A 22,799-nucleotide genomic window follows, 5' to 3' on the forward strand; every position below is an offset into this window, starting at 1 on the left:
TGGGTTGTTTTTTTTTTTAACCCATAAGTAATTTTTTTCAACTTTCTTGGGTTTTTGTGGGTTTTTTTTTTTTTAAGATTTTATTTACTTGAGAGAGAGGGAGAGTGAGAGAAAAAGCATGCGGGGAGAGGATCAGAGGAGGTAATTTACAATTACCTTCTTCCATCTGAATGCCCTCTTTTGTGGACCAAAGGCTCCATTCAAATACAGCTCTTCCCTCTGTGAGAACCTTTCTGATTTTCTCGTAATATTGAAGCCTAACTCTGTGCTCCTATGGCAGTATATATATTTTTTTAATTTAATTTATTTATTTGAGAAAGAGAGAGAGGGAGAGTGAGAGAGATAGCAAGAGAGTGCATGAGCAGGGAGGGAGAGGGAGAGGCAGGCTCCCCGCTGAGCAGAAAGCCCAACATGGGTCTCCATCCCAGGACCCCAGGATCATGACCTGAGCCGAAGGCAGATGCTTAACTGAGTGAGCCACCCCGGACCCCCCTGTCCATCTTCTGATGTATGTTGAGTGGCTCTGTTGTCTGAGTCTTCTATGGGACTCAAACGGCATGCGGCACAGTTCCTCAAACATGGTTAGTGGCAAGGCTTGGCAATAGAGTTCCATAGTCATTTAATAATCTTGATTGATCATATTTTAAATAATGTAAGATGTTCTTACATCTATTTAAGGAGGAAACATCCGATTTCTACCTTTACATGGTGCATTTAAGACTTGAAGACCACATCTAAGACTTTCAGTCTCCCACCAAAACTAACAATGAAGAGCAAATTTGATCATATTGATTAAATTTGTTTCAAAATCACAGAATGGTGAGTATGCAAGGGCAGCTTGTGTCCCTCGAGTCTGAAAAATCAAGAAAGACTATCCTTACATATGTACCAAGTTATTACCAGTTACAGAATGAAAAATCCATAAACAAAAAAGATTTTCTTCAAGTGAGAAAACAAGTGGCTGGTAAGGTCACATTCGAAAAGTTAAAATAGGTGCTCTGGCCTATCATTCTTTAATAAAAGGAGCTAGGGCTCCTTGAAGAAATGACTGATTCTAGAACTGGGGCAGGAAATATATACTACAAGAAGCATCTTGTAGTACTAGGGGAAAAAAATCCTCACAACGATGGGACTATGTCAAAGGCCACAGCTGGGGCGCCGGGGTGGCTCAGTCAGTTAAGCGTCTGCTTTCAGCTCAGGTCATGATCTCAGGGTCCTGGGATCGAGCCCCGATTTAGGGTCCTCGCTTAGTTGGGAGCCTGCTTCTCCCTCTCCTTCTGCAGCTCCCCTGCTCGCGCTCTCTTTCGTGCACTCTCTCTCAAATAAATAAATACAATCTTAAAAGGAAGAGAAGGCACAGCAGCCTCCTGTAAGAGGTGCTCCTGTCTATAGCTGCAGCCATTTGCTGAGCAGTTTGAGCAGCTACTTTACTTAAGCAATATCAGATTGTAATGCAAAGTATAAAACATACATCCATGAGCTTGTATTGATACAAGTGATTGAATTTAAAGAAGCTGGGGAGAATAGAGTGTCTCCCTTGCAGAATTCCAAATAATTTATGTAGATACTCCATCAGGAAGAGGAATGTAACTCCCTACTCCTTACGTGTGAAGTGCATGAAGTTACTGCTTCTGGTAGAGTACAGTAAGGAAAGGAGGAGAAAGAGTAATGTCACAGTGAAGAAACCGACAGACACTCCCTCAGCCAGGTGATCAAGGTCAACATCAACAGTGATACCTCATGTTGATAGTATGTGCCCTTGTTATGATGTGATAAGAATGGCACCTTACCTTTGTGGCCTTCTTCCCCAAAACACATCCCTATCTAATCATAAGAAAGACATTGGACAAATTCCAATGTTAAGATGTTCTACAATATACCTGACCAGTACTCCTGAAAGCTATCAAGGTCATCGAAAACAAGGGAAGGGTAATAAACTCTCACAGTCAAGAGGAATCTAAGAAAACATGATGACTAAATGTAATACAGCATTCTGGATAGGGTCCTGGAACAGAAGAACAGGAGGTATAAATTAAGGAAGTAAGAATAAAGGATGGACTTTATAATAATGTATCAGTAATTATCCACTAAGTATAACAAAGTTACCATATTACTGTCAGATATTAATAATAGGAGAAACTTGGTGTAGCATATATGGAAACTCTGGTCCCATCTTCACAATTTTTCGGGAAATTTAAAATTGTTGTAAGATAAACAGTTTGGTTAAAAGAGTGGATATTGTGTTTTGACCTGAAATCGCTCCCTCATATCTACTTTATTTTTATCCTACTATGAGTTATTCAAGAGTTAAACACAGCTCTAGCTATGGCACCCATGCAAGTGCTCTTCCAGCTCAGGGGGCCATGGGCTAGCCTTGGAATGGGTATGAATCTCATAGCCCCCAGAGCTAACTCCCTTGGACTTTTTCCTTCTCCAATGACTCAAGAATGGCAAAATTTACAGGGAAGACCTCTGTTTCTCCTGGAAAAAGAGAAGGGGAAATATAAAGAAGAACTATGACAAAAGAAAAAAAGAATAGTTGAACCAAGAGACTCAGAAAGGCCTTCTGCCCAAGGGCAGAGGAAAGGGGAGTCTCCTCCTCCTATCTCCATCCTAACATTAGCCAGTGGCCGAAGTCGGCTGCACTTCCTAATGGGTACAGGAATGCTGTAGAGGGTCCCTGGGGTTTCCTACTCCATGATTCCCCAGGATAAATCCCAGGATGAGAGTGTTGCTAAGGAGAGTTGACTATCCCCTGACAGCAGTCTGCATTTAAACCTACAAGAAATGCCCATATTCTTTTGACAGTCCATCTTATCCAAGAGAAGGCCTTAAGCTCATCGTGGTGTTTTGGTATATAACTATTAAAGCATTATTTAAAATACTACTCTAGGGGCACCTGGGTGGCTCAGTGGGTTAAGCCTCTGCCTTCGGCTCAGGTCATGATCTCGGGGGCCTGGGATCGAGCCCGTCAGGCTCTCTGCTCAGCGGGGAGCCTGCTTCCCCTTCTCTCTCTGCCTGCCTCTCTGCCTGCTTCTGATCTCTCTCTGTCAAATAAATAAGATCTTTAAAAAAAATAAAATAAAATAAAAAAATAAAATACTACTCTATTTCACAGAAAATTATAATAACCAAATAACAAATAAAACTTAGGTAGAGAATGATGACTTTCCTGGAAATGATTGTTTTATCTGCTTCAGGTCAATAACCCTCTTTGACCTATCAGGACAGGCCCTCTCTTGTGTCATCATCTATCACTGATATCTATCACTGGCACTAATTTTTTTTTAAAGAAAACTAATGTAGTACTATAAATATGGGCTATAATAATATATCCTTAAACAATGGATAATACTACATGGAGTCAATTTTTCTTACAATTAAGTAAGCACAAGAGAAGATTTTTAAGTGACTGGTTTTTGTGCTCTTAAATAACCACTGAAGTCATTCCTTTTTTTTTTTTTTTTTTTTAAGATTTTATTTATCTGTGAGAGAGAGAGCCTGAGTAGCGAGGGTGGGGAGGTAGGGACTGAGGGAGAAGCAGACTCCCACTGAGCAGGGAGCCAGACCCCAGGACCACGGGATCATGACCTGAGCCAAAGGCAGATGCTTCACTGACTGAGCCACCCAGGCAGCCCTAGTGAGGTCATTCTTGAAAGAAGGTCTTTTGATGATTTAAAGAAACATTTGCATATGCACAAATCTGATGTTTATTTTCAGCCTGTATTTTTATCCTTTCCTTTTTTCTATTTTATTATGGATGATAGTTTTCAAAATGTCAACTCTTTGTACCATAATGTGTTTAGGGAGAACCCCTGGTAGGATGGTCCTGGGTTGTTTCCTCTTGGTTGGTTCCTCTACACCTCCTTCTGTGCACCTTTCTCTCCTCTTCTCTATTGTATTAGTTTTGGGATAACAAAATCATATATGGCACATTATGAATAGCGAAGTCAGTGTTAAAATGCAGCTCCTACATACAAGGTCTCCAAGTTCTGTTATGGTCAGCTTTTCAAATGCCTTATTCAGTATGGAATTAATTATAGTCATTTTGAGCATCACCTGCTAAAAATGCAAACTGTATCTTTAATAAAATGCTTTTTTGTATCAAGAATAAGATAACAAAATACTCAAAGAATAATTGTAAACCTTATAAATTTTGTGAAATCTTTCATAAGGTCATAAATTTACTTTTATGAAAATCCCTCAGAGAGTTCAGAAATCCTCCAGCTGATAGAAAGACATCAAATCTTAGTTCTCTGGGTGCCTTAGCATCTGTAATGGTCACAGGAGCCAGAGACTGGCTCATGCAAGTTCATCTACAACTATGTAGGTCGCCTAACTGGTCATATTTTTTAGGGATTATTTCCCATTTCTGGAGTCCTAATGATCAGAATGTAATCCTTGGTATCTTTAATGAGAAAAATAATGTGTCCCCCTGTCGCAAATTCAGTGTTCGGCCAATACATATCTATATGATCAACAAAATAAAGGAAGGTTTTCAGATCCTAGGCTTGAGTATTTTTTTGTTTTAGATGTGACAGATTTGCTGAACAAAGCTCAAGAATCCCCTCTTCCTCTCTACTCCCCCATTTTCCCCACTCAGCACGCACATACACACACACACACACATACACACACAGCCCTTTACAACCCTGCTCCGTCTCACTGTTGTTAATACACACATCAGCTCTAGGTCACCCAGCTTTTCTGAAGGAAATTGACTCTCTGAGTACTCTTTTATTCTCCGTATAAGTTACATTACAAGCAATAGTACTAAACTTTTCAATGCTTACAATGTTCCCTGTGAGTGTATCAGTTGAGCAAGCAAAAAAAAAAAAACCTGGAAGTTTATTATTTTTCCACCAATATATTTGACACCACCTTTGGAAGGGAACAAAAGGCATACTGTCAAATGGATAGACCTGGACAAAATGTTACTGTTTGTTCCTCACAAGCACAGAGGTATATTTAAGCAAAGAAAGACATTCCATGACTCTCCTGGGACTTCCTTCCTTCAGCTGAATTATACCAACATGTTCACACCACTGTGGTTCAGACCGTGTTGGAATTTAAAATGCAGACTTTTCTTTGCCAATGTTTAAATACCACGGCTATAAAAATTCATATTAGGATTAAACCTGGCCTTAAAATATCATAGAATAATGAGAGTTTAGAGGGGGGAAAATGTGTGTACACATGAATTACACTAGAAGATATGAAAATAAGGGATGTCCCTTGTTTGACAGAGTCCCTACATATACAATAAGGCCTCAAAGTCACCAGGTTTTGGATTATGTTTCAAATCCAGGCTCACTGACATTCATGAAACTTCTGGTGAAACGGAGGCCAAGTTTCGAGCAAGGCTGAGTAGAATGCCTCTTTCATGTGGAACCTGTGTGAAACTCAGGGGCTTTGGCTGGGTCTCACCTTGAGTTTCACATTCAAACAACCCAAAGCTTCAGAGTAAAATTAAAGGATGAAGGGAAACAAACAAAAAGACCCCACAACAATGACAAAGCAGGAAAAGATGACTTGCTGGAGTTTGGAATGGCTGTCTTCTTCCACACCCATTTCATTGTGGCGCCGCTGGATTCTCCAGCTAAACTCGTATTGCCCTCAGCTATGCCAAATCAAGGCTTCCCCGCACTAAGGGGGAGAAAATTCTAGACCCCCAAAGGCCCCAGGAAGCAGTGAAACATTTGCTCAAAATAGCCAGAGGATTTAAAATGTTGACTGTACGCAGGAATGTGATTATTAATATAGGCCTTAGAATACAGATTTGCAATTAAACATCCAACTTTTGGAAATTTAAAAAAAGAAAAAGGCTGACTGAACATCTCTAGGTTTTCCTACTAAATTCAAATTCTAGAGATTACGTTGCATTGATGCTTCCTCTGAAAGTGACCTCTCCCATAGCATTCTCCAGAGCTCCACCCCTCTGGAAACTCGTCCTGTGGCCACTTGCTTCCTGCCTTCTTAGCAAGGTGCAGGGTGCAGAGAGCAGACTGGGCCAGCTGTAAGGAGCCACAGTCCTTGGTGGGGACTGAAACAGTCTCCTGACAGGATTAGTTAGGCTCATTCTACTCCTAACGTGCAGCCCAGCTAGCGGTGGGCAGTGTGCCGCAGGACGCCAACCTCCGCTCTAGCAGAGGACTTGGAAAATAACAAACCAGTGTAATCAACCCATGAATTTTCTTTAAAGTAAAGGGAACATTTAAAAGTCTATTGAATGGCAAAAGAGGACTCCACTTTGCCTATTTTAGGAAATACACTTGTTCATAAAAATTTCTTATCCCTCATTCAGCCAAAGTTTCACCAGCATAAAAACTTCTGGCTACAAAAGTTTTTTGTTTTGGTTTGGTTTTTGTGGTTTTTTTTGTTTGTTTGTTTTGTTTTGTTTTGTTTTTTAAATATTTTATTTATTTCACCGACAGAGATCACAAGTAGGCAGAGAGGCAGGCAGAGAGAGAGGAGGAAGCAGGCTCCCTGCTGAGCAGAGAGCCCGATGCGGGGCTCGATCCCAGGACCCTGAGATGATGACCTGAGCCGAAGGCAGAGGCTTTAACCCACTGAGCCACCCAGGCGCTCCTTGTTTTGTTTTCTTACCACTCCCCCCAACCCAGTTTTCCTCTTTAAAAATTTTCTTTCCTTTCTTTCCTTTTAATTTTTCTTCTTTTACATTTTTTTTAAAGTTATCCAGAAGATCACAGTGTGTTTCAAATGCATGTTTTCTTTTGACATGTGGCCTGAGATACCAATAAACTTCTTTGGAGACAAGAATCTTTAAATTCCAGGGATTTCAGTGTCCATGTGAAAAAAGCTACATTAGGCCCCAAGGCACACTGTAATTCTGAGGCAAGAGAGGGCGATCAAAGGAGAGGTTGATAGAGTCGGGTTGTACACACCAGCCTTTGCTGTGTTCGCAGATCTGCAGCATAGTCATAAAGTCTATATGATGAGAGACCTTGCCATAGAAAAATCTTTTTCTTTGAGTTGGGGGGTTAACCTGAGACATCATCGTGGGGGAAAACTCAAGCCCTATAGATTCTTTAAGGGAAATGGTATAAAAGCATTAAACAAACAAACAGAAAAAACCAAAAGAGACTTTTTACTGACCATAGTAAATACCCACAATCAAAGTAAATGCTGTGTTTGAAGTTAAAGTCCACAGATCAAAGTACTTTGCAAAATGTCAAGTGTGAGCATAAGGAGGGGGAGAGGAGAGGCACAGAAACCTCACCGAAATATTGTACTGTCAACATTAGAGAAACCTGCTAGCAGAAGACCTTTGGCTAGGTAAGGCATTTTCAAAACTGAGTCACCTGAATTGTGCTGGGAGCATACAAAAAATGAAACACACTAATAAAAAAAGCTGTTCGAATTCTGCCTTAGCAATCCACAAACCAGTGACGAAAAAAACAAACAAAATAGAGCCGTCTCACTGTCCTTAAAGACCAACTATGTTTTCTTTGCTCAGGTGGTTGTAAGCGTTTCCTTTTTTTTATTTTCTCGGTGCCGTGAGAAAGTTAAAAATAAGTAAAACAGTCTAAACAACAGAATTATGATGTCTGGGAGCCCCCCTCACTGCTGGCAGGCAGGTTAATTAGAGTTCCGATGCGGCTCAGACCCAGGCGTGTGTGTGTGTGTGTGTGTGTGTGTGTGTGTGTGTGTGTGTGTGTGTGTGTGTGTAGAGGGGTCACCGTGACAGAGAGCTGGGAGCAAAGTTTAAAAGTAAAGCACAACCATAAAAATGCACAGATGCCCCTGCTGTAGTCGGGAACCCCATATTTACCTGGAAATTGTTGGCAGCCTCCACTTATTCTCACCAGAAATAAGTTATTGAAAAGACCTTAGTCATAAACATATCATAAACCAATTAAATAATTCCAGAATAAAAATCTTACCTGCAGGCAGCTGGGGTTCAACAGTTGCTCTCAACAGAGGAAGTAGGAGTCAGTGGCCTTTTACATGTAGAGATTGTTTATTTAGCCCTTTTTAAAAGGTCTTGAACTCCAGAGGTTTAAGATTAAGTCCAATCCAAGTGTCTGAAGGGGAAGAAAAAAAAAAAGGCAAGAGAGAAGGCAAATAAGAGAGGGAAAGAATCCCAGCTGCTGGGTGGTGCTACTGTTCTGAGAGCATTTGAGCTATTTTCAGTATTCACAGCAGCCGGAGTTGTCTGCAAAGGGATGAAAAAGCCGTGCCTGAGTGGCCACCTCCCTCCCCCTTGCCCCACGTGGTGGTGGGGGGGGGGCGTGCACGCACCAGGAAACCCACAACAACTTGGTTCACCGTACAACTACTCATTTAAATTTTGGGGAAAACTGCCAGCGCTATTGGAAATGACAGCAAAAAAAAAAAAAAATCTTGACTGAAATCTTAAGGAAATACAGTGCCTGGCCATAATCCTCAAGTTTTCAGAATGACTTAACCCGATTTGTTGACACTAAGATGGACTATGTGTGGCTTCTTGAGAGGGAAGAGGTTTCTTCTGACATTTCCTCACTTAGGTGGGTCTTAAAAAATATTTTAGATCTCTCTGAGGAATATCTGTTCTCACCCTATCCTTCTTAAGACTGAAGACAAGTGGTTTATTTCTAGCACGCACCTAAATTTCCATTTTCATCAACTATGCTATTTTTGAAAGCTACTGGGTTAAGCTGTTGACATTTCTTATCTGTTGGCAGAGACTGGGGACCATTCAGTGACACGATGAGACAGACATGGATCCCCTGCTTCTGCCTCCAAAGAAGTGATTCAGATTGGGCCGCCAGCAATGACTAGCAGATTTTGCGCCTTCCCTTTGTTTCTAGAATTATAAATTAAGATCTGGGTGTTCTGTGCATTCATTCATTCAGCATTTTATGAGGCAAGTACTTCTGAGCCTCCTCTCTGTCACGTGTTCGGAGAATACCATAGTGGGCACAAAATATTGTCCTTGCCTCAGAAAGTGTATAGCACAGAGAGGCAGCAAGAATAAAGAATAAAGAGAATTTGTTGTAATCTTTGATGGCTTCTTTTTCACATGAGGATCTCTTCAAACCTTAGCGACTGGAGATCAGGATTTCTTTCTACTGAGACTGAAGGAAGATACACGATGGGTGGTTATCAGACCAACTTCTGGCTTCTGTGGTTTATTCTGCATTGTACAACACCCCTTAGAAGGAAATTTGTTCCTTCCTACCCAAGGAAACATAGTTAAGTATTAAAAGCCTTGAATCCATGTAGATAAAACCCCTGAACTCTTTCATCTTCCTACTCATGTAACATAGAGGAGCGTCAACAGTGAGAAAGTACTGCTGAGAGCTAAGAGGAGGTGGGAGAAGATTCTCTGATCCTTCTTTAGCCCAGTGTGGAAACGACCTGGATGTATTTTATAATGAATGTTAGGAAGGGTGGTTACTAGAGGCTCAGATCAGATCTAATTGTTTCTTTGCAATTAAAGAAAGACACTGCAACTGATGATAGAAAATACTGAAGATTATGCATGATCTCTAAAGAAAAACGGTTATATGACTGCTTTTTCAGGTGTGGTAAGATAGTGAAATCCTTCAGCTAGCCTACACTTAGATTAAAATTAAATTAAATTAAAATTTGTTGATTAAAATTTTAAATTGAAATTTAAAAAGAACTATCATTTAAGTTTGAAATAGCTAATCAAAATTTTTAAAATAAGAGTAACTTTATTTTAAAAATGGACAGCAGAGTTTTAGGAGATCTCTATAGGATAATGGATTTTTCTGTTCACTTATTTTAAATGGTCACACTTTACTATGTCTTAAATGCCTGTCCATTTAAAAAGAAGATACGTACTTTACTTGGTAAAAAATGATAGATTGTAAGGCTGGCAAATGCTAGCCTCAGATAGAAATTCTTTTTAATAATTTTTACCTTTTCCTCCGTGTAGTAGTTTATAATGAAAAAAAAAAAAGCATTAAAAACTGGCTGTCCTTGAGAAACTATTGAAGTTAATAAAACGAAGACTACTAAGTCAACCATTATCTTTAAATTCCAACCTGCCTGCTTTCCACGCCAGCACTGAGAGAAGCCCATTGCCTCATGTTTAACTATTCTTAGTCACTTTAGGTCATGGTCTGCAGTTGAATGGACAGGTTCTGACCCTGCTAACTGCTTCCATTCAGCATAAGCCCTGTGTTGCCACGTGAGTCACCACGGTCCCATCATGTCATTCCCCAGTGATCCCAACTGTGCAAACAGCCTCCCAGTTAGCACCTTTTGACTGATTAGATGTCACAGAATAGTCCAAGTTGGACTTGGATTTTTAAAAATGAGGATAACATATTTGGTCTTTTCTACTCACTCAATCTACAATGACTTTTATAAGCAACTGATGTCTGCTATTATCACTGTTGTAAGTCTACGTGGCTGTCTAATATGGTGGATGTAGAGGCTACTGAACACTTAACATGTGGCTAGTCAAAGCTGGGATGTCATGTAACTGTAAAATGTACACTGAGTTTTGAACATAGTAAGAGAAAAAGGAATGTAAACTATCATATTAATTTTTATATGGATTATATATTGAAAAGATAATATTTCAGACATCCTAGGTTAAATATGCTGTTTAGTTAAAATTAATTTCACTTGTTTAATTTTATTTTTTAAAATGTGGCAACTAGGGGCGCCTGGGTGGCTCAGTGGGTTAAGCCGCTGCCTTCGGCTCAGGTCATGATCTCAGGGTCCTGGGATCGAGCCCCGCATCAGGTTCTCTGCTCAGCAGGGAGCCTGCTTCCTCCTCTCTCTCTGCCTGCCTCTCTGCCTGCTTGTGATCTCTGTCTGTCAAATAAATAAATAAATAAAATCTTAAAAAAAAATAAAATAAAATGTGGCAACTAGAACATTTTACATTAAATATGCATCTTGCATTATATTTCTGTTGTGCACTACCATCTTGGCCAGGGGTTCTCAAACTGTAGCAAAAGCAGTTACCTGGAAGGCTTGTTAATACGCAGATTGCTGGATCCCATCCCATTTCTGTTTTGTTGGTTTGGGGAGAGGCCTGAAATTGTGCATCCCTAACAGGTCCCCAAGTGATTCTTAACCACACTTTAAGAACCCACTAGTCTTGAGCCTTCCTATTTAAAGGGTGGTCCACGGACCAACATCAAAGTCATCACAAGATCACTTGGGATCTTGTAGGAAATGTAAAATCACGAGCCTCACCCATACCTATTGAACCAGCAAGTACACTTAACAACCTCCCCAGGTTATATGTGTGCACATTGAAACTTGAGAGAAACTAATATAGAGTGGGGATTCATTCCTGGGTACATATGAGGCTTATCTGGAAAATTTTTTAAAATACTAGTACAACTGGACCCACCTCTGGAGAGTTTGCTTTAACTAATCTGGTTGAAATCTAACATATCTAATAACCGCCCCACCCCAGGTGATTCTAATGGAAGAGCCCTGAGAGTTTGGTGGGCAGTGGGACCCAGGATCCAGAAACCCAGACAAATTCTGGAGGGGCGGTGAGAGGCAGATGTTTGGGGACTGTCAGGTGCTAGGAGAAGAAGACTTGGACAGAACAGAGCTTGTGGAAACCACACAACGATGGGATAGATGAGCATTGCAGCCAGCAGGGGGAGACGGGCAGGAAGCATCCCTGGCCTCTGCAAGTCTGACCCAAGTCCCCAGCTGCCCCAGGTTTATTGTTGCAAGGAGACTGGATAAGCCTTGGTCTCTGAGGGAGTAGAACACTAGGCCGAGTGTTCTCCGAGCAGAGATGCAGCCCCCCAAAATAAGAGAAGTACCTACTTAGGAAAAAAAAAATGTCATGTAAGTCATGAGTGGGACCAGCAGCCATGTTAAAAGAGGTTCTTAAACTCTCTATAAAGATAGGACTGGGGGGCGCCTGGGTGGCTCAGGGGGTTAAAGCCTCTGCCTTTGGCTCGGGTCATGATCCCAGGGTCCTGGGATCAAGCCCCTCATTGGTCTCTCTGCTCTGTGGGGAACCTGCTTCCTCCCCTCTCTCTGCCTGCCTCTCTGCCTACTTGTGATCTCTGTCTGTCAAATGAATAAATAAAATCTCTAAAAATAATAATAATAAAGACAGGACTGGTTTCAGAAGCTCCATCTGCAATAATCTTTCAGAGACGAGGAGGGAAAAAAATGTACAGAAGCGTTGGAAGTCAGTTGAGTGGTACATTTCTTTCTCTCCTCCCATTGTGTGCAATACAAGTTGAGACAGCTCTCAGCTACGCAGTGGTCAAATTAAGAACATTCTATGCTAAGACACAGTTGACACAGACCAAACTGTCCCGGAGGATATCTGTATCTCAAGAGAGGATCTTGATAAATCATGGAACGCCCCATTGTTAGAACCACGAGGCAGATCGGTGTTCTGGAGCAGAGAGACCTTTTGTTATTCTTCAGCACACCTTCGTTCCACCTTTAAAGGAGTGAGCACCTTATCTGGAATGATCTCCCCAGTTTTTCAAACCACTGCTCATTTTTTCAGGTGGTACCAGAACAACTATGTGCTCCAGAGGGCTTCAGAAAAATAAAATCCTCACTGTAAAGGAGAACGTGGACCCACACTGGTGATACTTGAAACTTCTGACAACTATGCAAAGACCATCGTAGCTTCCTTTCTCACTTGATGATTTGGTTGTTTTCAGAAGACCTTAAAAATGTGTAATAATGCTTAAGAATAGAGAGTCTGGAGCCCATGTGTCTGGGTTTGAATCCTGGTCCTGCCACTTTCGTGTGACCGTGGGCCTATTACTTCACCTTCTTGTGCCTCAGTTTCCTTCTCTGTCCTAGGACTTCACTGGATTATTGTGAGCATTAAAAGGGTTGTCTGAAAAGAAGGTAGGAAAGTCTGGCACAGCTTAAGTGCTATTGCTGGTTTAACAACTAAAATACGGTAAAATAACTGAAGGTTTCCAAATATGGTTAAGTTTAGTAATTTTTTTTTTTTGATACCACAGTGATTTCCAGGGACTTTTATGTGAGTGATCTCTTGAATACATGTATTTTGAAAGCTTCTTTGAGAGTTGTTTAATTTTTTTTTTCCCAAGAGAACTCAGGATTCTCAATTGGTTCCTCGTCACTTCCTATTATTTGCGAGGATCTCAGGAGGAAGGAAGTGAATGTACTTTTCCCATGAATATTGTTTTCTAGGTTACATTCCCCCCCACGAAGTCCTTTGAAAAGTAAGTTATACTATAAATGTTTGAAGGCTTCAGTGGCCCATGTCAGTTGAGTAGCATTGTCTAATATTCCAGGAGAACAATGTATCATTCTCTTAGTCAAATATTTTAGTGTTCAGGGAAAGGCAACAAGACTGCCTGAAACACTGGCATGAGTTTCAAAGATGTATTGAAAAGGCAGTCAGAGTCTCATACTACGGAGACTATAGACATCAGATAATGCTGATTAAAGGAAGGGGTGGACCCCCACATCAGGCATGTGAAATGCAAATGAGGGCTAGATTAAGTGTAATAACATCTTTGACGCTTGTCTGCTTCTACCACACGAAACAAAGTAAAGCACCTGCAATAAAAATGTTGGTGCCTGGCGGCATCATGCACTTAGTAAATATCAGCCAGGCCATCTACAGGAACCTCCATATGTTGAAAGCTGAGTAAGTAATAAAGCACCGAGGGGGGAACTCGAGCCCAGGAGCTTGGGTGATTTCAGACCAGGCATGCAAGCCCTCTATGCTTGTGCTCTGAAACATAGGCAGAGGGACCAGGCTATAAACTCCTTCTTAACACCGCCATCTATGCTTTTGTTTGAGTGTGTATAAATTACATTTGGCAATCTCTCTCATAATCGACATCAGCAGGTGTAATTGTTTGAAAGCTGTCAAGTCGCATATCCAACTATTCAACTACCTGGTTAGTGAAGAGAAGCAAATGTTTTTTAGGAGCTAACATGCCATCATATGTGTCATTATGCAATCTGGGGCTGGACTTTACCAAGTAAGGTGAAAATGCTAAGGAATGGCCAAAGAACTATTAGCAAATGCAAGAGATTATATAGAAATAACTTCTGAAAACCTGTTAAAACTTTGTTTTCTAGTTAAAACTTTATTGGTTTTATATGTGCTGTCTGAATCCCACATATATTTAAAAAGTACCTCTGCTGTTTATATAGCCATGACTTAGCTTTTCTTGATATTTATATTCTACTGAAATTGAGGTATATGCAACAGTTGCTAAATATGTTATAAAAATCTTTAAGATAAGCCTTCTGAAAATGGCCTATTTAAAGCTCTGCACGATTTTCTTACATCTCCACCTACATCTACCTACCCTCTAGCTCCTTTCTTCTAGCTTCACTGGTCTTTCAGCTCCTAGAATGGGCCACATTTAGGCTTTTTTCATGCACAGTTCTCTCTTTCTGGAACACCTTCCCTGCTCAGCCGTTAATGCTGTGCACCTTTTGGCCAAAGTGCCCCTCCCCCCAGGAAAGCTTCCCTGATCCACACAAGGTCATGTGTTTTTAACTCTTGAACAATCATATTCTGCATATCCTTGAGTGTCAGACTTGGTTCCATTTATTTCTGTGATCAATCAGTGTATTTCTCCTCCATTAGCCTACGAGCTCCTGTTTTCCCTTCACATTGTATTTCCCACACATATATTATATTTGCGCCTGGCACAAAGTAAGTGCTTAATGTATATTTTTTGAATAAATGATTCAGTAGGTTCTGAAGAAGGCATTAAGCAACACATGATGACGTCTGTGTTCCATATTTAGAAGCTGTGGGATCCTCTCTTCTACCATGGGCAGAAGGATGCTTGTTATAGATAAGAATGTTTGAAGATGTACTTCTGTACATATTCTTCACAAATTTGTAAAAGCACTTTGAAATCATCAAGGCGCAGTATGAAAAATATCTTTTCTGAGGCATTCAAAAAATGAATTAACCCAATAACTCATGGCACATTTCCATCATTAATTACTATGACCATAAAAGCTAATTTTACAAGGATAGTCACACACATAAGTAGTACACAAAATGTTAAAAAAAAAGTGTCCTTAAAACTCAGGGATGATAGGTTAGCAAAGAACAATAAGAAACAGTTGACTAGCCTTCAAAGGTCAGAAGGAACTGTAGATTCATTATATCAAGTGCATAAAATAAACTTCTTCCAAAATGAATGCAAGTTGGAAATGGGAAACTTCAGAGATTGGACATGTTAATAGTTTTTTCGTGTTGTCTGTCCTCGGAGCCAGACCTTCCTATCTCTTTGTGCGACCTCTCGGTGTTCTGCATGGGTTACAGATGTTGCTACAATAACGATGCCCCTAGTTATCAGGTGAAGCCCAGGGCTGCTGGAGCTCCCAGACCAGTCACCTCTGGCTGTTGTCTGCTGCACTTGTTTCCCTCAGTGTGCCTGCAAATATTCTTACCTTTATGTATGCCAGATAGAGAGGTTTGGGAGGGAATGCTCTAACCAGCAAGGTCAACCTACTAAAAACAGCAACAATAGTCTTATTCACAAAAGGAAACATAAGAAATTAGATGCTATGGGAGGGGTATGTTAGCAATGTCAAGAAATGAGTAATGGTATCTCAATCTTACAGAAAAAGATGGGGAGGCTGTGGGAATCTGTCTAGACTCTGGGAACTGAGCTGGAGCTCAACTGGTCTCAGTGGAAGGTACAAGGGAGTCTGACTGCCTGAAGAGGGGGTGTATTTTGTATTCAGACCAGGGGAGGGACCTCTGAATTGAAGCAGATACTCAACTTTTGCCTTCTAGCAAGGGCCCTTCCTTTCACAGCAAGTATTTCCTTAAGTGGCATTTTCAGTTGAAGTTTCTCTCTGATACATTTCATTTACAGTCAGGTCACTATTTCCATACTTATTACTCTTTAAATAAACTCTCTAACACGGTGGTAGCAGACACTGCTTTCTCCTTACTGAGAATCTATTTTTGCTTTCATCTTTACTACAGAACCCTGAGAATATGCATGTTTCAAAACTTAGTTTCCCAGATGTTCTTGCAGTCTGTTCCGGCCGACACGCTAAAGGCAGGACACCTCTGGTACACGGTGGGAGCAGGGAGACTCCAGGGAGGATGGCTTCTCTGCCCTTTGCCTCTTAACCAGACGCTGCTCCTCTTAGCGGACAGAAATGCCGGTTCCGTCCTGGGAGGCACATGTTGAGGGTGGGGTGACAGAGTTAACCTCCATCCCCCCCAACCCTGGGCTGCTTCTTGTTTGCAGTAAACCAACCTCTCACTTGGTTAAATGGTTGTCTTATTTGAAGTCTCTTATTTGAAGCTGGACATGTATCCGACACAATCATCTAAGAACTGCTTTCTGATATTAGGCAGGTGGAAAGAGAGTAATAGCCTATATAGTTTCAGAAGTTTTGAAAGAACTTCTGGCATCAATGATAAGCCCTTACAACAGGTTGGTATTCAGTTTTCAAGCCTGTTATCACTTCCAAATGGAGTGAAAATTGCCACGACAGACCCTATGTGTTTAAAGCCCTAAAGAGCTGCATCATTTGAGTATCTTTGGTTTTAAATGTAGTAGTAATAGAGTTGACACTTTTTTTTCCCCCTAAAACTAACATTGAATGATCAGTGAAATCAAGAGAAATAAGAACATAGCAATAATTTACAGGAAATACAAAACAGGAACCCATTGTTTATCCTGTTCTTAGTGTCCCTGGCCACAGCATTGTTCAGAAAACTTTGAACTTCTACATAGTTAACCCAGCCTTTAAAATCTAAATTGAAGGATAGAATCTGACCTTGTTGCAGAAAGAGTAATTTTTTTTTTGAAAGTTTTTTTTTTATTTTTAATTTTTTTATTTTTTCAGCATAACAGTATTCATTATTTTTGCACCACACCCAGTGCTCCATGCAATCCGTGCCCTCTACAATACCCACCACCTGGTGCCCCCAACCTCCCGCCCCCCACCCCTTCAAAATTCTCAGATCGTTTTTCAGAGTCCATAGTCTCTCATGGTTCACCTCCCCTTCCAATTTCCCTCAACTCCCTTCTCCTCTCCATCTCCCCTTGTCCTCCATGCTATTTGTTATGCTCCACAAATAAGTGAAACCATATGATAATTGACTCTCTCTGCTTGACTTATTTCACTCAGCATAATCTCAGAAAGAGTAATTTTTGAGAAGACATTCAAGGCTGGTAATATATTGAGTTTGAATATTAAAATATCCTTTAAGATTTCTGCTTAAAATTCTTTTTAAATGGCGAATGCTAACAGGCATAGTTGAGGGGAAGGCATGTTGGATGAGGAAGCCAATAATCTTCCAGTTTTAAATAAAGGAAAGAGACTCATACAATGTGGAAATTATTTTAAGCATTCTTGTCTCGTGACTTCTGATTAAATAGCATAAATTGAAGAAAGGACTATAAATCATAATACATTCCATTTTATAACAGGCAGTCATGTATAAATATTTTGCCTTTCTATCAATATTTGCCAAGAGTATAATAATTGACAACAAGGTTCTGGAGGCTGTCTGCCAACAATCAAATATGACTGTACTGCTTCCAATAGTCGGGCTACTTGAATTTCCTCATGCTCAGTTCTCTTATTAATGAAATAAGAATCATAGCAGTATTTGACTCAGATGATTGTTATGAGGAAGAATGACTTAATACATGCAAAGCTTTTAAAAAAATGCCTGATATGGGGTGCATGACTGGCTCAGTCCCTAGAGCATGGGACTCTTGATCCTGGGGTCATGAGTTTGAGCCCCATGTTAGGTGTAGAGATTACTTAAATAAACAAACAAATAAACTTTAAAACAATGCCTGATACAGAATAGGTACTCATTAAGTGTTGATTTTGCTGTTATCATCATGATCTCAATGATTGCACAACACATAAAGTTAAGTCATGGGCTTTGAGGATAAATAGTCATTAGTTAGTTTTCTGGTTCTGCCCCTTATCAGCTCTGTGATTTGGGCATGGTCTCTGTGTCTCAGTTTCTCATCTGAAAAGTGGGGATACCGTAATTACCCTTGAGCATTATTAAGAGGAGGGGAAACCACAACCAGCACCCCAGCAATCATTAGTAATTTTTAAAAATCAGAAAAAGATCTTGGCAAATATTTTAATTAATCTTCACAAATACATGTACTTTTACTTTGTTCATGGGGAAAATTAGACAGATCAGACACACCCAGATACTGAATTTAACTTCCCTTATAACATTTCAGGTAGCTCATTTTCAGACTTCTATGGGTATTTTTCGCTCAATTTTAATTTTAAGTAAGAAGCCATGGAATTGTCAACTAGATTAAGAAAATCCCCATTTCTGCTAATGACTTTATCTATGGCTTTAGCCTCTTTAAAGCAACAATATTATCATCATCTTATCTGGTGAGTTAGAAGAAGGCTGAAGAGGAAAGATATTGGCATGAAAAGAAATAACCTGGAAAAGGCATAGAATTGACTTTGTAGGGCCCGCATAAGGGTCTATCATACCCTCAGCAGATGGGAGAAGAGAATTATAATCTCATTCATCTTTGTTACAAACACATCCACTGACTACAGTTATAATGAATGATAATTGAACTCTAAGTATCCCTCTATTATAGCAATTATTACATTGTTAAAAAGAAAAAAAAAAAGAATCAAGGCTTTGGAATCACACAGAGCTGATCTCAAAGCTTAGTTTCCCAAGTGGTAAGGACTGTCACTCTGGGCAAGTTAATCTGTCCGAACTTTGATTTTCTTGTCTATAAAATGCAGACAATACCAACTTTTTTTAGGAGCCTTTTGAGGGGATGGAATGAGACTGTGTGTGAAAATCAGTTACTTAGTAAAGAGCCTGCTGCAGAATAGGGTTTAATATACTTAATATTGTTTTAATACATTGTTGTTTCTGTTTATGGGTCTTTTTCTTATGGGACTATAGGCTCCTTAAGGACAGGACTCCCTTTAAAAACATAAGCACAGCCTGGTCCTAGAAGATGTCTGGTCACTAGAAGGTACTGTGTGCATGTGCTTGTGTGCGTGTGTGTGGGGTGTGTGTGTGTGTGTGTTTATCAGATGAACCAAGACCGGGATACCCTGAATGGAAAACTAAAACAACCACAGACACGCATAGGGGGCTTCATTTGTTTAAGGGAAAATAGCTGAGGGAGACAGGCATTGGCCAATGGAACTATTGTTCTGTGGAATGGACTTAAGTAAAGAGTAAGTAAAGGACAACATTTTCCTCACACAACATACTGAGCAGGGAAAGACAAGCTGTAAGGGACAGGGAAGGGTTCTCCGTGGTGATCCTTATGGTACCTGAAGGGATTATAAATAGCATCTTTAAATGGGGCAATTTCTATATGTTACCTTTATTTTCTTCCTTTGTAGAAAGATGGTCATGATTTTGGGTCCATGATTTTTGCCAACTTTGTCCGATTTCTTCTTTAATTCACAGGAATTTATATAAAGCTCAAATCTTCTAAGTTCTTTCTCAACCCCTGCCTACCCCCTCCCACATTCTCTCTTCCCGACACAAGATGTCTCCACCTTAGGGGCTTGTAGGTTTTATCACTCAATCCAGTGACACTAATCCTAGGTTGACAGCCTTTATGTGGCATTCCTACCCTACATCTTGGCCTCCAGTATTTCCCAGATATGGCATAGTTTGGAGATTTTCAGCTCCAAGTTTGGCATCCCATATTTCTTACCTTTCATTTAACCTTAAATCATGGCTGGAGGAAACATGACACAACCTACCTAATCGTCCCTTTCACATTTTGACTTTTGGGGTGCACAGGATCTCTTTATGGGAAAGCCACTACTTGGACCAGGGTCTGAGAGGCAATCACTGTGGGGGCGAAAGGGCATCAAGAGAGTATTCTAGATCTGAGATGAGGGAGAAATCTCCGGGGGTCCTGTTGGTCTGTACCCTGAGCACCAAGGTTACTCCAGCACCAACTGCTACTTTCTTTTGCCTGTAAGTAGCTTTGAAACAGATGAGATCCTCATGTCTTTCACACCCCTGGTGAACTAAATTGGAGGGTCACGCTACTCATAATAGTAAACTCATGCAAGTATCAGGGGATAGCTTCAACAGGAACAAAAAGAGGATTTCAAAGAGGTAAGAAAATAGACAAGAAGAGTAGAAATTCTCAATAAATTTAGTAAGAAGGGATCCATTGGGGAAAGAAATGAACAGACTATACCTTAAAGAGAAAAGTAAAATTTGGAGCTTCGAGCTTAATAGTAAATACATTTTAATTGAGGCACTGGCCAGACCGTTGAGTAGAATAAGTGATCCTACGATCAATCAACGATCAGAGGACATTAACATTGTTTATGGTAAGTAGAAAAATGGCCTAAGATGAGATAATTTTATGAGAAATTATTTTTATTAATGCAGGGCTTGTTTCGCAAAACTCTCCTAAAAAGTAGAAACCCACAGCGGAGTTTATTTTATTGTGTTATATTAGAATGGACTTACTGGGCAAGTTTTACAGGTACACCCTGTAACGAATCCTACCTACAAAAAAAAAAGACAAAGAGGACGGAATTCAGGTCGTCCTTAAATTCGCATATACAATAGTGGGTAAGGGAAGAAGGAATTGGAAAGGTCTTAGCAAACGATGCCCATCTCTCTGGGCCAAACCTGAGCTATAAATTGCCACAGCTCTACCATTCTGTAACCCGAACTCTGTTTTTCATGTTGCTGATTAGGATCTATCTCCTTGGCCTCTTTTTTAAAGACCTGGCACATACTCGAACACACCTTTGAGACTCCGAACTGGACTTCTGCACCATGTTCTATTTTGGGTAACCGCAGAGGTGCTGGAAATTTCGGGTAGTAACAAACACCACAACCTATCAGCTAAAGAGCCTGAGCTGGGGAATACAGGAGTACAGGGTTTCAGAGCACATCTGAGCTGCAGATTCCAATTATTTTTGGTGTTTGATGGACAGATCTGGACCAGGATAGGTCGTCTTTGCAGTGATGTCTTTCTTCCAGTTAACGTAACATTGTTCTGTTCCCCCTGCCCCTTTAGCCCTCAAAAATCAGGCTGACGTCCCCTTTTTAAAGCTTACTTTTGTGCTACTTTGAAATGGAATCATTATTCATGGGAAATGGTATTGCCTTCCTTCTATTACTGACCATCTCCATTGAGAACTCATTCTTATTTACTGTAGCTCATCTGATCCGGATCAAAATCAAATCCAAAGACACTCAGAGCCTTCATGTTTCATGCAGAAATTATTGAAAATAGAGTCAAAATAATTTTATCTGTCAAGATGTAATTTATCAAATCAGTTATGTTACATTTATAATAACTGATGTACTATGATTATATAAACTATATATGTTATAGTTATAAATATAATAATATAAATAAAGTTATGTAATACATTAGATATAATTTATCAAACAAAGACACCATTTTATTTTATAAATTCATCTTTGTTTTTGTTTTTAAAAGGATAATTGCATGCTAACTTCAGAACACATTAGTATCTTAAAACGGAATCGTTCAAGAGAGATATATTTACAACACCTTAATTTTAATGCAATATTTTCATTAAACTCCTTTTTAAGTACTAGAGAATTCTTGAAAATGTACAAGGTGAGGAACGCATATGTAATTTTGCTGCTATTCTTGCTTTTCTTTTTTTTTTTTTTAAGATTTTTATTTATTTATTGAGAGAAAGGCAGTGAGAGAGAGCATGAGCGAGGAGAAAGTCAGAGACAGAAGCAGACTCCCCGTGGAGCTGGGAGCCCGATGCGGGACTCGATCCCGGGACTCCGGGATCATGACCTGAGCCGAAGGCAGTCGTCCAACCAACTGAGCCACCCAGGCGTCCCCTATTCTTGCTTTTCAACCTTGCTTTTCACTGTCTTAGGGCATTTGGAAGTTCCAAAGTTTTTATTTGGAAACTCAATAGGTTTGAACCAAAGTTTCTTCATACACATAGAAATACCAAAGCGAGCAGTTCCTTGTGGGCCGCGTTTGCCATTTCCATTTCAACAAGAAACAATTTGTCTACTCTGATTAAAAGGTTTATGAACAGTCCTTGCTAATTTCTAGGCTAATGAAACATGGCTCTCATCTCACAGACTCTGAGGAGGCAGGAGATTTAGTGCCTAATTTCTCATGACTGAGCTCCACTCCCTGCTTCGGTGGTCATGTGATCTCTGTTCTGAGAGGAACTGGCATTGGGGTAAGATGTTAAAATGCAGAAACAATGAAGTGAGTAAATCAGTCCCTTCACACATACTGATTAGCGTCCAAACTCAACACACGATGCCACATTGAAACTGAGACACTCCAGATTCTCACTTACATGATAATCACTGTGGCTCTCTGAGCGAAATCAATGTATCTTTGTCATTTCGTCTGTTGAGTATGCACTAATGGCTTCCCCCAAATGGATAAGGACTGTTAACTCCAGGGATTATTACAAGATACCTGAGTAGCTGAGTGATTGTAAAATTGGAATTGTTTCCATCTCAAAAGTCCCAAGGAATCTCTGGACCCATACTTTACTCCATTTGATAGCACACCCACTCACACTTTGAGATGGCCAATTCAAGTAAAAGAAGCTGTTAAAAATGGCTTGTGAGTTGCCCTGGTTCCCAGTTTAAGACTCACTGAAGACATAAAGAATAACCAAGACCTTATTCATTTAATTTCGCACATTCTAAAAGTTGTTTTCCCGTATGCGAGTGTGCTTAAGGTTGGGATATAGTTTCCTATATAATAAAAAGACTTAAGGGGAAAAAAAAAAAGAAGAAGCTGTTAAGGTTTTACTATCAAGCATGTTAATGTCCTTATTCTTACAAATAGTCCCATGGGCTGGTAGAAGGCTCT

General features: G+C 40.1%; 1 protein-coding gene across 8 annotated transcripts in view; it reads right to left on the bottom strand.

Moving 5' to 3' along the window:
• SORBS2 (sorbin and SH3 domain containing 2) overlaps positions 1-22,799 on the bottom strand; it is a 215,628-nt gene that overhangs the window by 174,470 nt on the left and 18,359 nt on the right. For all 8 annotated transcript variants that reach the window (XM_047715201.1, XM_047715223.1, XM_047715202.1 and 5 more), the window contains exon 2: positions 7,905-8,045. The gene's annotated coding sequence lies outside the window, so the exon portion shown is untranslated. The remainder of the gene's footprint in view (positions 1-7,904; positions 8,046-22,799) is intronic.

This window comes from Lutra lutra, chromosome 2, assembly GCF_902655055.1.
Source record: "Lutra lutra chromosome 2, mLutLut1.2, whole genome shotgun sequence".
NCBI classification, from domain to species: domain Eukaryota; kingdom Metazoa; phylum Chordata; class Mammalia; order Carnivora; family Mustelidae; genus Lutra; species Lutra lutra.